The following is a 12,150-nucleotide window of genomic DNA, read 5'->3' on the forward strand; positions in this document are numbered from 1 at the left end:
AGCTTTGGCTAAAAATCCTTTCTACTTTCAACACTTTGGCGTGTCCAAGATCGAAGTCAGTCGCGATGGCAAGACCTTGTGTACCCGACCTTTCGAACCTAACTTTGAGAAGAAGAATTACTTGAGATCGTACTTGTCCCTGTACGAAGCTACCGGACAGTTAGGAACAAACACCAGTCACGGTATTACGTACGACGATTATGCAGGAGGCTATGCTTTGTGGGCTTTCGATTTCACTCCTGACCAAGGCAGCGACGAGAGACATTTCCACCCCATAAAATCCGGCCAAATTCGTGTGGAAATTCAGTTTGCAAACCGAGACCCTGATGTAACGGTGAACGTCATCCTGTATGCAGAATTCGATAATACGATAGAAATCAACAGTTTGAGAGAAGTCATCCTAGATTACTAGAAGCCATGGAAGACTGTTATCCCTCTTTACCTAGTGAAGAAACTTTGGAGATGAAATGTGAGGAGACCGTGGAAAAAGAAGAAGTGATCATGATGAAGTCGAGATGGCCAGAACAAGAAGCCCATTTAGTCTCCTGTTTTGCCAAACACTTGGTGGAAAAAATGACGGAACTGATCAAGAAAAATTGTTATGGATGTCAAAACGATCATCCCAGTCAAATTCAACACGATAAATGCCTAATGTTAAGTCAAGAAGAAAAATTGGACGAGTATCTGGACGAAGCTTGGAGTCTCATCTCGGACAAAGACGTGTTGCACCAGTGGTATAAAGACTTGCGTGAACATTCTTGTCCACCATTAACCACTCAAGAGATCCATCGTATCGAAGCTCTCCTAAATCAGAGTGAGGAAACAAAACGAAGAAACGGTTATTTGTCAGACATTTTCAAGCAAAAAGTCAGGATCGAATTGACGACTTATTATTACCTGTGAAGAAGAAGAAGAAAAAAAACCACACAAAACATGGATACCTGGGAACTTTATTACCTTTTGAACCACAGTTCGTATACGGCTTCTTGGAATCCTGTCGTCTGTGCTAAAGATGAACTCCCTCATCGCAAACCTAAAGACCATCAAGCTTACGTGATCAACACGGACGACAGTCATCTCCCAGGAACCCACTGGGTAGCCGTCTACTTTCCTCAAGAAGGATGTGTGGAATATTTCGATTCGTACGGATTGCCCCCTTTGGAAGACGATATCATTGACTTTATGAGAAGAAATGCTCAGACTACCCGATTCAATAACGTGAAATTACAAGGCACAGATTCCTTGGTGTGTGGACAGTACTGTATGTATTTTCTGCATCATCGGAGCCTGGGCTATTCCTTAGAACATTTAGTGACTCATTTTGATCCTCGTTCTTCTGCTAGAAACGATGTGAAAGTAGATCGATGGTTTTGTGACCATTATGCTTATCTTTTGTCTCAAGCTAGGAAACGTAGTGTCCATCAATGGCCTAATGATTTCCAACAGTGGAAATCACAATTTCATTCACAACGTTGTCAGCCCTGTTTAAAGTAGACTGTCAATTGAGGAAAAAAATGTTTGTGATTTGAAAAAATTGTTTGATGTTATCATGTTGGATTATTGTTAAAAATGTTAGACTTGTTGTTGTTTAGTGTTAAGTGATTTTTGAATAAAAAATGTTGTGTTTTGAAAAAAAATGCCTTTGTCTTTTGTTTAGCTATAAGAATGTTGGATTGATGCTCTTTCATTTCTTACTATCCCTCTCATGACACTCATTGAACGTTGCGTCTCGAGAACCGTGTGGGGGGATGTTTTCCTTCACGTCCGCGCTTTGACTTTAAGAACCGGGTTGTTTCCAGTCTAACCATCCATTGTCGACTCATCCTCCTACGAAGATGTGCTCCAAACTAGCTAAGCTCAACGAAGCCTACGTGAATTTGCATAGGGTCAGACACAGTCTGATACCGAAGCCAGAAGAAATAGAGAATGTGAGAATGTTAAAAGTCACTGAAGACCTGATAGAAGAGCTCTTCAGAGAAGAAATGAACAGAGAGAAAGAAGAATGGACAGAGAAGTACAGACTTCAGAGACAGCAGCAACAACAACAGCAACAGCAACCTGAACCTGACAGAGGCTTTGTCGATTGTCGTATCGACACCAAAGAGTTCTTCTTCTCTTTCCGAAGAAGCAGACCTATCGCCAGAAAGTCTATCCTCAGAGGACATCGCATTCTTAGAAACTAAAAAAAGATTGCCATAGCAAACAAAAAACAGCCCTTTTCAGGGCTACCCAATACTCTAGAAAAGAAATAGCTATTAATTTGCCAATGTGTGTAGATAGAGTAGTGTGAATATAAACACTAACTCTTTTTTAAAAAATGTGAGGGTATGTGATTGTGAGTTTGTGTTTGTAAGTGCTCAAGTAGGTTGGTATGGATAGTAGATTAAAATGATGTCTTTTTGGTGTTTGAGGTGTATATTTGGGATTAGATTGGATTGCTTTGCTTATGTGGATAGTCTATTGAAATGATTTATAAAAAATTTTAAAATAGTGATGGGTAGCATAAAAAAGTGAGTGAGTGTTTCTTTTAGGACCGCGCATTGTTTTTTTTGGTCATGATCTAGGTAAGATCAATTTTATGTTTTTAGGGGGGATGTTTTCCTTCACGTTCGCGCTTTCACTATAAATTGAAACTCGTTCGGCAGTCCAGCTACCCTTGTTGATTGATCAACACCAAAAATGAACACGAGACTGTCTAAACTGTTGGAACTTCATGTGCATCTGGAATATGCCAGGCGCATATTAAATGAACTGGCCGCGGAAGCCATTGTGGAGGAGGGAAGGATAAAAGAGGAGGAGAAAGAAGAAACAAAGAAGAGGAGAGAAGATACAAAGAAGAGGAGGGGAGAAGAAACAAAGAAGAGGAGGAGGAAAAAGAGAGAAGAAGAAATTTCAGAATCCCAGAAACCGAAAATTGGGATTCTGAAGCCACATATCCTGCCTCTGCTCTCTCCCCCAAAAAGGTAAAAAGTAACTGGGGGACAAGATGTGTATGCGGCGCCAGGCCTGGAAGGTGCCACCATTAACCAGGTGTCCATGAAGTTCCAAAAAAAACAGCCCTTTTCAGGGCTACCCCAATACTCTAGAAAAGAAATAACGATCAATTTGCCAATGTGTGTAGGTAGAGTAGTGTGAATATAAACACTAACTCTTTTTTAAAAAATGTGAGGGTACGTGTTTGTGGGTTAGTGTTTGTAAGAGCTCAGGTATGTTTGTGTGAATAGTAGATTATGGGTTTATTTATTGTTTCTTAGAGTATGTGGAGAGTATAGTTTTGGTTTTATTATATGAAATGAGAAAGTAGGGGATGTTTTCCTTCACGTCCGCGCGTTGTTGGGTCATGATCTAGGTAAGATCAATTTTATGTTTTAGGGGGATGTTTTCCTTCACGTACGCGCTTTCATTATAAGAACCCACAGTATTCGTCGTTCAAACCATTCTACAAAGAAGATGGCTTCTAACCAAATTGACAAAATGCAAACATTGCAAGACGTTTTGGACAATTTAGGAATGATGGAGCAGATGTTAATAAGACTCGTTGAAGACCACTATTCCTATAGTCCCCATCGTGTAAAGATGGAAATTAATAACTTAAGAAAGGTAAAGGACATGATAAGTGGTGTAATGAAAGAGATAAAGGAGGAGAAGGAGGATGAAGAGGAAAGGATAAGAATACGCAAATGGAACGAAAAAAATTGAAAAAGAAGAAGAAAATGAGAAGAGGAAGAAAGAAGAGGAGGAAGAGAAGAAGAAAGAAGAGGAGGAGGAGAAAAAAAAGAAAGAAAAGAAGAGAAAGAGTGTAGGAGATAAAATAAGAAGTTGGTGGAGAAAAAGAAGAAATTAGAAGCAGAAGAAGAAGAAAACCCAAAGGCCCTTTTCAGTGCCAGCCATATTTCTCGAAAAGAGATAGCCTTTCAATTGCCTACCCCTTTTTTAAAAAAAAAATTTAAAAAAAAAAAAATCCCATGTTAAATTCCCCTTGTAAGTAAAATGACCCACAATTTATTCCCATGTTAATTCCCCTTGTACATAAAGTGGTATACGATTTTTCTCCATGTTAAATTTCCATTGTACGTAAAGTGGCCCAGGGGTCTCTGTAATGCTAATTTCCATTGTACGTAAAGTGGCCCACTTCACTACTCTCATGAGAAATTGTATTTTCCATGCCATATGTGAAATTAACACTAGAAGTCCTTTCAGTATTATAGATCGATATGTAATAATAATGGTTTTATTGTTTTCGCAAGCTGCAAAACTCACGTCCACATTATTGAGCAAAATTATTGAAAGCAATCCAAAATTCAAACATTTTAATGCTACCGGTAATATGTGTATGGCAATGTTAGAATATATAATACATAATTGTCGATGCTACTACTTGAATCTTATTAATGGTTTTATTGTTTTCGCAAGCTGCAAAACTCACGTCCACATTATTGAGCAAAATTATTGAAAGCAATCCAAAATTCAAACATTTTAATGCTACCGGTAATATGTGTATGGCAATGTTAGAATATATAATACATAATTGTCGATGCTACTACTTGAATCTTATTAAAGGTAGTTAGGTGCGTCGAAGTTGAAGGAAAGCCCACGTGCACATTATGAACATTTTTAAAATTATTCACATCTTGGTACAGAAACCGGAAGCTCGACCCTACATATAGCTGCTGTAACTGGAGGCTCAACAATAAATTTAGGAGCTGGAACTAAAGGTTAAACACTATTCCTTGACACCAGAACTGGCCGTCGCCCCTATACGTGCCTTAGTGTGCATGTGACATCTAACAGTGCCTATTCTGGGGGTTAAGAGCTTTTTCAGGAAGTCAAAATATGGGATTTTTACCACTCCAATATTTAACGCATGTGCAATCAACAAGGGTAACTTTTCAGCGATTGTCATTAACATAGTGTATATTCGTGAAGAAAGTTTCAAACAAATTTGCAAAGGTCTGACATCTGTACACCCTTCACAGAAATAGTGTACTTAAAAATCATGAGTGAATAATTCAGTAATCTGCCTAAAACAGAAAAGTAGATACGAGTACAAAAAGCATCAGATAGGACCAAAACAGTGGACAGGATTTGTGGACCCTAGGAAAAATTATCCAATAGGCCCCACTGAATCACAAATTGAAACAACCGTGGACCCCTTGGCCGTTGTGGTCCTCCGGAATGTGTCCTACCCTGTCCGTGGTTCTGGATAGGACTTACAAAGTTGGATTATCCATTTCTGAAAGGAAAGGGGTGGGTGGACGATTTTCCTAAGTGACCAGAATTACAAATTGTACAAATCTACGTGTATTTAGATGACTCTTCAAGACTTTATACTCGCGAAAACATGAGGACTTACAAATCTCTTTGTTGCATTTAATTAATTTCATAGTGGATGGATGCATACAAGTGAACACAGCACTATCAATGCCAACGTAATCAGATCCCAAACCCAATCCGAGAAGTCACACCAGTTGCACATATCTGATAGTACCGACGCAACTGTCCATTGCAAATGTATCGCAGGATGAGTTAACTCATCATTATTGTCCATATTTGTTCAAGGAGTTAGCAAACTAAGGAGAGAGAGAGAGAGAGAGAGAGAGAGAGAGAGAGAGAGAGAGATAATAAATTTAGCAGCCAATCCAATGTATCATATGCATTTTTGGGATTCACGTTCATTCCCATTTAATTTATTAACTAAATGGCAAATCTTAGAGAAATATGCTTGATATGTGACGTGCCGCTTTTGGTGTTCATTCTTTGATGCTAATTAGACAAGTTAACTTGTTTATTTTTGGATTATTCATTACCATGTAGTCATGGGGGGGGGGGGCGAGTTAACATGAGAGTAACGATGCAGTAGCATAAAGCAATATATATTAATTTATTGTTAAAAATACTTGATGAAAACGTACAGTTCAACTCTTATACTTGTGGGCTGGCATATTATTGTTTACTACTATCTGCGGCGATCTAAAATGACAAATGTTCTATTCATGTAAGAAGTGTAGGTCACTCGAGTTGTCCGACGTCAAATGCGCATGACCGTACCGGATGCGGCTCTAGGATAGGTTTGGCCCGCAGAAAATAGTATCTGAAAATGATCTATATGCTATGTAATGTGCCTGTAACAGGCACTCGAGTACGTATCACGCATACATATTTCCCACATCAGCCTGTACAGCACCCGAGTCTTCCTTTCACTGCGCTGCAGCCTGTCCCTCGGTTTGTCGCAACTGTATGCCCAACACAAGCACGCCAGTGTAAGTGTCGACTTTTTACATGAACGGCGCAGCACTGTTTGGATGAAGAATGCCAGGCTCTTCTCAAGGAGTACGAAACATCTGGAAACCCTGACAAAGTAGATCACCTGATCGACTCCCTGGACACTGCCAGGCGTACTAAATGTGAGTACACTACAGGATCACTCAACTTTATGCGCTCCAGTCGTAAATGCTAGAGCTAGATTCAACAACTTGTCACCGCTCTGCAGCCACCAGCTCAGGCTCACCGCGTTGTCAAACCAAATGCTGTCGCTATCCATTTATTACAAATGGCAAAAGCACCCCTGCAGAAACAGTATCGACGTCAAGTACGAGATGAGTGGCGAAAATACTGCCATCGGAAGTTAGATGAACTAGATCAAAATACTCCAGTGGCATTCACAAGAACAGAACTTAAAACGGTGCTATGCAGCATCAAATCAGGCAAAGCAGCAGGATATGATAACATTCTGCCTGAGTTCATGAAGCTTCTTTACCCGAAGGCAAAGGAATGGCTTGCCGCTTTTTACACCCGGGTTGTTAGGGAAACGTGCATGCAGACTTAGCGGCTCCAGGCTAAGATTATTGCGATCCCAAAGCCTGGCAAAGATCCCCACAATGCGGCGAGTTATCGGCCGGTAGCCTTGATTTCAGTCTGTTTTAAGGTAATGGAGCGCCTGATTCTCCAAAGCATTGGTCCAGACTTGGAGAGCATCGTAACTGTTGACCAGGCAGGATTCAAGCATGGAAGTAGCACTTGCAATCAAGTCCTTGCCCTGACTACGTTTGTGGAAAACGGGTTTCAGAGGAACCTTAAAACTGGAGTTGTTTTTCTGGATCTAACAGCTGCATATGACACAGTCTGGCGTGCAGGGCTGTTGTTGAAAATTTCCAGAGTATTGCCGCGCTGGATAGTTGATACTATTGAACTGTTCCTTCGCGACAGGCTATTCTGAGTGCACATCAGAAACAGCTGCAGCTCGTGAAGGCGTCAGACAGACTAATGGACTCCCACAAGGGTCTGTTCTTTCGCCAAGTTTGTTCCATGTCTATATGAATGACTTACATGTAAAACAGTCGCGCAAGTTCATGTGTGTGGATGACATTGCTCTCGGGACCCTCATTTACTGAGCTTGAGAGGGTACCGAACAAGGGCCTGGAGGATATGACGGACTTCTTCAAGAAATGGCGTCTACAGCCAAGTGCAACAAAGACAGTCTCCAGCGTCTTCCACCTCAACAATGCAAATGTTAACCGGAAGCTTTGCATCCTTCTCAGTGGGCAGCAAATAAAACACAACCCGACAACAACATACCTTGGTGTGACTCTGGACAGATCACCGACATTCTAGAAACAAGTGAAGAACAACTGCAGCAAAACTTTGCACTCGAAACAACTTACTCCTCAAACTGGCTGGCTCAATATTGGGTGCTAGTGCTCAGACACTCAAGACATCACCACTGGCCTGCAATTCGACAGCCGAGTATTTTGCTCCTGTCTGGGCTCAATCATCCCACACATTGGAAAGGTTTGTCAAAAATACCAGAAAATGTAATTTTCATGGCATGGCATCACCGGTGTCAACATTTCCAACAATATACAGATTTATAGCTGATGACCTTTGACCACTCAGAATGCACATTTGTTTGTGTGATAGAACATGAACTAAATGTCCAATAAAGGGATCGTATTATTTAGAAATGGACATATAAATGGTTTCTACTTAGACCATATATTTGTTTTTCCATGTACAATATCATTCAACTCAATAAAAATTTTCATTTCATTATCAATACAGATATAAAATAATTTCAAATACTCTTAAGTCGTTAATCTTTAATACACAGTTTCCATCACTTAAGTTCTAAAGCAGCTCATCAAACCATCTTGAATATTGGAAAAAGCTACTCAATGTACCATATTTGAATACAACAGAGATTTAATGATTCAAGTTACTTTATTTGACTAGAACACAAAAGTGGTTTGCAAAAAACAAAGACAAAAGAAGAAAAAGAATGAAATCCATAATCCGTACTTGACAGAAATTACAAAAAGAAATAATATGGATATTAATCATGGTTATAACAACAGGAATTATTTAATCAGTAACAAAGATTATCAACTCAGCAAGAAATCTTAGACTGAAACATGAATACAAGTTATATGTAGAGAATGGGACACGAGCATTATCCAATTTAACCCTTACTCATAGGGTTTAAGCCAGATAATGCCTGTGCCCAGTTCTCTATATGGCTTGTAAATAAAGAGCTTCAGTCATATTCAAACACTACCCATCTGCTCCTGCTTATGTCTATCAGTGCCACTTTCCTCACAAATGGGAGGCATTCCCACGCTATTATCATCAATCTGTATCTTTTTGATGTGACAAATTTCTGCAAAAACCTCTAACTCCTATTACTTCAGTGGCAAAATTTATTTATTATGTCAAAATTTTATTGAATTTTTCCATTATGAGAATTACTGATAACATTCACTTTGACCCAATACCTTGTAAGAAATTTGGGCCTTACTGTTGTTTTTCCAACGACAGTGTAAATTCAAAATAGCTCTAATTCAACTGAAGCATGGTAAGTTGGTTAAGTGACTATGGCTTCTTAGTTAATTCATCTTATCAGCAATCAGTTCTTAGATGGAAGGAGTGACAATAGGGTCATGAAGTGAACTCATGCTACAAAAGATTGTGTGTGAAGTTCTCAAAAATATGTGCAATTTTGTTTAAGTTTCCACAACTGTACATTCAGCTTTAACTGACTTCTGTTCTGCATTTGTTGGTGCAGGGGATTTTGAATTTTAGCGATCAAAAGTAATAATGGGAATTTATTTATGTTTTAAAGGATTTACAGATTGTTCTATTCTGTTCACAAATTTAAGCATCTGTTTACTGGATATATCAGAGAAAACAGAATCGTTCTCACCAGAATGGGGCCATTTTTGCAAGTTCACATTTGACTAATTGTTTACATGACAGGAACTAATTTTTGTACACCAAAGAAATATTAAACAATAAGTAATACTACTCGTAGTTTTCTAACTTATCTTTAAGTCCTAATTTCAATGTTTTAACAATGTAATTGACATATTCTTGCTTTGTTTGATTGACAAAGTAAACTATTTTCCTTACAATGAGTGCTCTATTTTTTATTTGTTTTAGGGAGAGGAGCAAACCTGTACTTCCAAAGTGTAGGAGTCAGATTACAACTCACAAGCTCTGCTATCAAAACTATTCTGAAATATGAAATTTAACATTATACTATCATCAAAGTTACCTTCATTGTCTCATATTACAAGCTTGATGATCTTCTTCATGAGGTTTACAGTATGCTAAAACTCAACAACCACCAAAACAAGAATGGCCTCAAAACATATGACTATGATGCAACGAGTTCACTAAACATATTGTATGCATACTGACTACTAATTAAATGGATTAAATCTGGCATTCTGGCAGAAGTTTAAAATATTTATATTGTTTTGAACAATCTGATCTGTTTCAAAAAAATTTCATTGCCTCAGTTGGAATATGTTCCACCACAATCCAAATAATGTTCATTGCTAGAAAGTTCTTTGATGCCAATTCAAATCAGTAAATCCATTTTATTTGTTCAAGCTTGTGTCAATGAAAAATTTCACTAGTGAATATCCTTATTGGCTTTTCAAGTGTATATATGAAACTGCAACATTGTAAAGGTTACTGATAATCAAAGTAGGAAAAAAGATCACATAGTTCATATGAATCTGAGAACACGATAACAATTCATTTTAAACTTATAGTATCAGGTCTTGATATTACACATTATGCTAACTTTAACATAGTTTTAGAGGAAAAGAAACCAATTTTATTTTATATAAAAAGTAATGAAAATTTATCAAAGATTTGCAAGTTACTTGCTTTGTACACTTTTAAGTGGAATAATTTCTTCATTTCATTTCCAAAATCAATGACGTTTCTAATGCACAGGATGTTGCCATATTTGTAAGCTCTTTATCTCTGAAAGCAATAATTGTCCATAACTGTATACTAAGACATTGTTTAGTCCATTCCATTTACGCAACAACATGACAGTTGAAAGTGACTCAGAGTTTTGACAGTTATTAGTAACTTTGGATTTAAAAAGGATATAATTTGAGAAAGTGCTTATTTTAGCAGTATCTCTATCAGTACATGATAATTTATTTATTGACTTGTTGCTGCAGTGAATAACTATTTGTTCTTGGAACAAACTGTGCAAATCTGACAGCTTTAAAACAATTCTCTTTTATCACCAAAATCTGAATTCACCTTATTATTACCTATATAATTTAACAATATTATTCTGAGTTTTTTTTTACAGTTCCAAAAGGTATATTATGGCAACAGCAAATTCCTAAATCAATGTACCATAGACTCAATGGCATAAAAACTATATCCATCATGGCAACATTTGTAGCCCATTCACATGGATGTTTGATCTTAATTGGCTGCATCTTCAGAGGACTTGATAACATTTTAGTATACATTTCCATTTAATTGGCACGTTCATTCAAGATACATATGAAAATAATAGTTTGCTTTCCTTTAAGTAAAATTATCTCTCATCTGATTAATCAAGGATTTGGCAGTACCCAAGTCTCAGTTATGAGTGTAACAAATCTGAATGCAATCTTGTGGTCAAAAAAATATCTTTGCATTTTAAATTCATACAGGAAATATTCAAACACTGATATTACTGCAAATACATACACATAAACATCTAAAAACTATCCCTACAATTACTTGTGTCAAAAATACTAAAATGTCACACTGAAAACTCAATGCATATAAATCTGTACAAAAAGACAACTTTAAGTTATCAGAAATGTAACTAAGTTACACATGAAAAGTGTATACAAACATCACAATTTCAATGATTGTCAGTACATGGTAAGATAAAATGGACATTACTTATCCTATTGTATTGTGAAAATATGTCAAGTTTAAATGAATCGGTCTTGTTTTTTTAAATGTTTCCATTAGCACTTTAACTGGTTTAAATAACACACTACCGATAAAAAGCAATAAATTTGTACAAGTAATGATCTGACTAGTCTGAACTTGTGCCAAAAAATGACTTGAAAATTAAGTACAAGTTGGAAGAATATGCTGAAAAAGTCAAAAATAATCTCTCAAAGTGAAAAATACACAGCAAAAAAAGAAAAATAAATGATGGCAGGATGATCTACCCTGCAGTGTTACATGTACAACACAATTTCTTTCATAATTAGAATAAAATATCTTACATGGCTGATATAATCTGCCAAGAGAAGTACAAAGAAAATTATTAAAAACTAATAACTAAAGACAACATAGTTGCTTCTGCCCACAATCTAATTGTATCAGTTTACATCAGATAAATATCACCCTTATTTGCATGGATGCACTCCTCATTACCCTTGAAGAAAAATGCACATAACCTCATGGAATTTGCTTTCTTAAGGCAATATTTCCATATTTGTGAAGTGGGGGAAACTCCACATTTGTATGTTCGCTGTGGAACTGAAACAACCATTTTAGAAATCAATTTAAAATTATAGCACATCTCTGCAAAAACAAATCTGTGCAGACAATTTGAAGAATTTTTCACATCAGTAAAAATTGCATTTTGCAATACCATGTTGTGTTTTTCACACCAAAACAATTACTAACTTTAAAAATTTTCCTTGAAAATTACATTAAGGACAAAACTTTATCACATAATTAAAAAAAGTTTCTAAAGATGACTCAACTTGAAAAAGATGTGCGGTCATCCCTTACGTATGAATGATTCTGCATACATCCACATCATTCTATTGAAAGTATGTTTGTTAATTCAAAATGTATAATGTATATTCATGTCACTGGACCAAGAGAAAA

Source organism: Sinohyriopsis cumingii, chromosome 8 (genome assembly GCF_028554795.1).
Source record: "Sinohyriopsis cumingii isolate HCF-2022 chromosome 8, ASM2855479v2, whole genome shotgun sequence".
Taxonomy (NCBI): Eukaryota; Metazoa; Mollusca; class Bivalvia; order Unionida; family Unionidae; genus Sinohyriopsis; species Sinohyriopsis cumingii.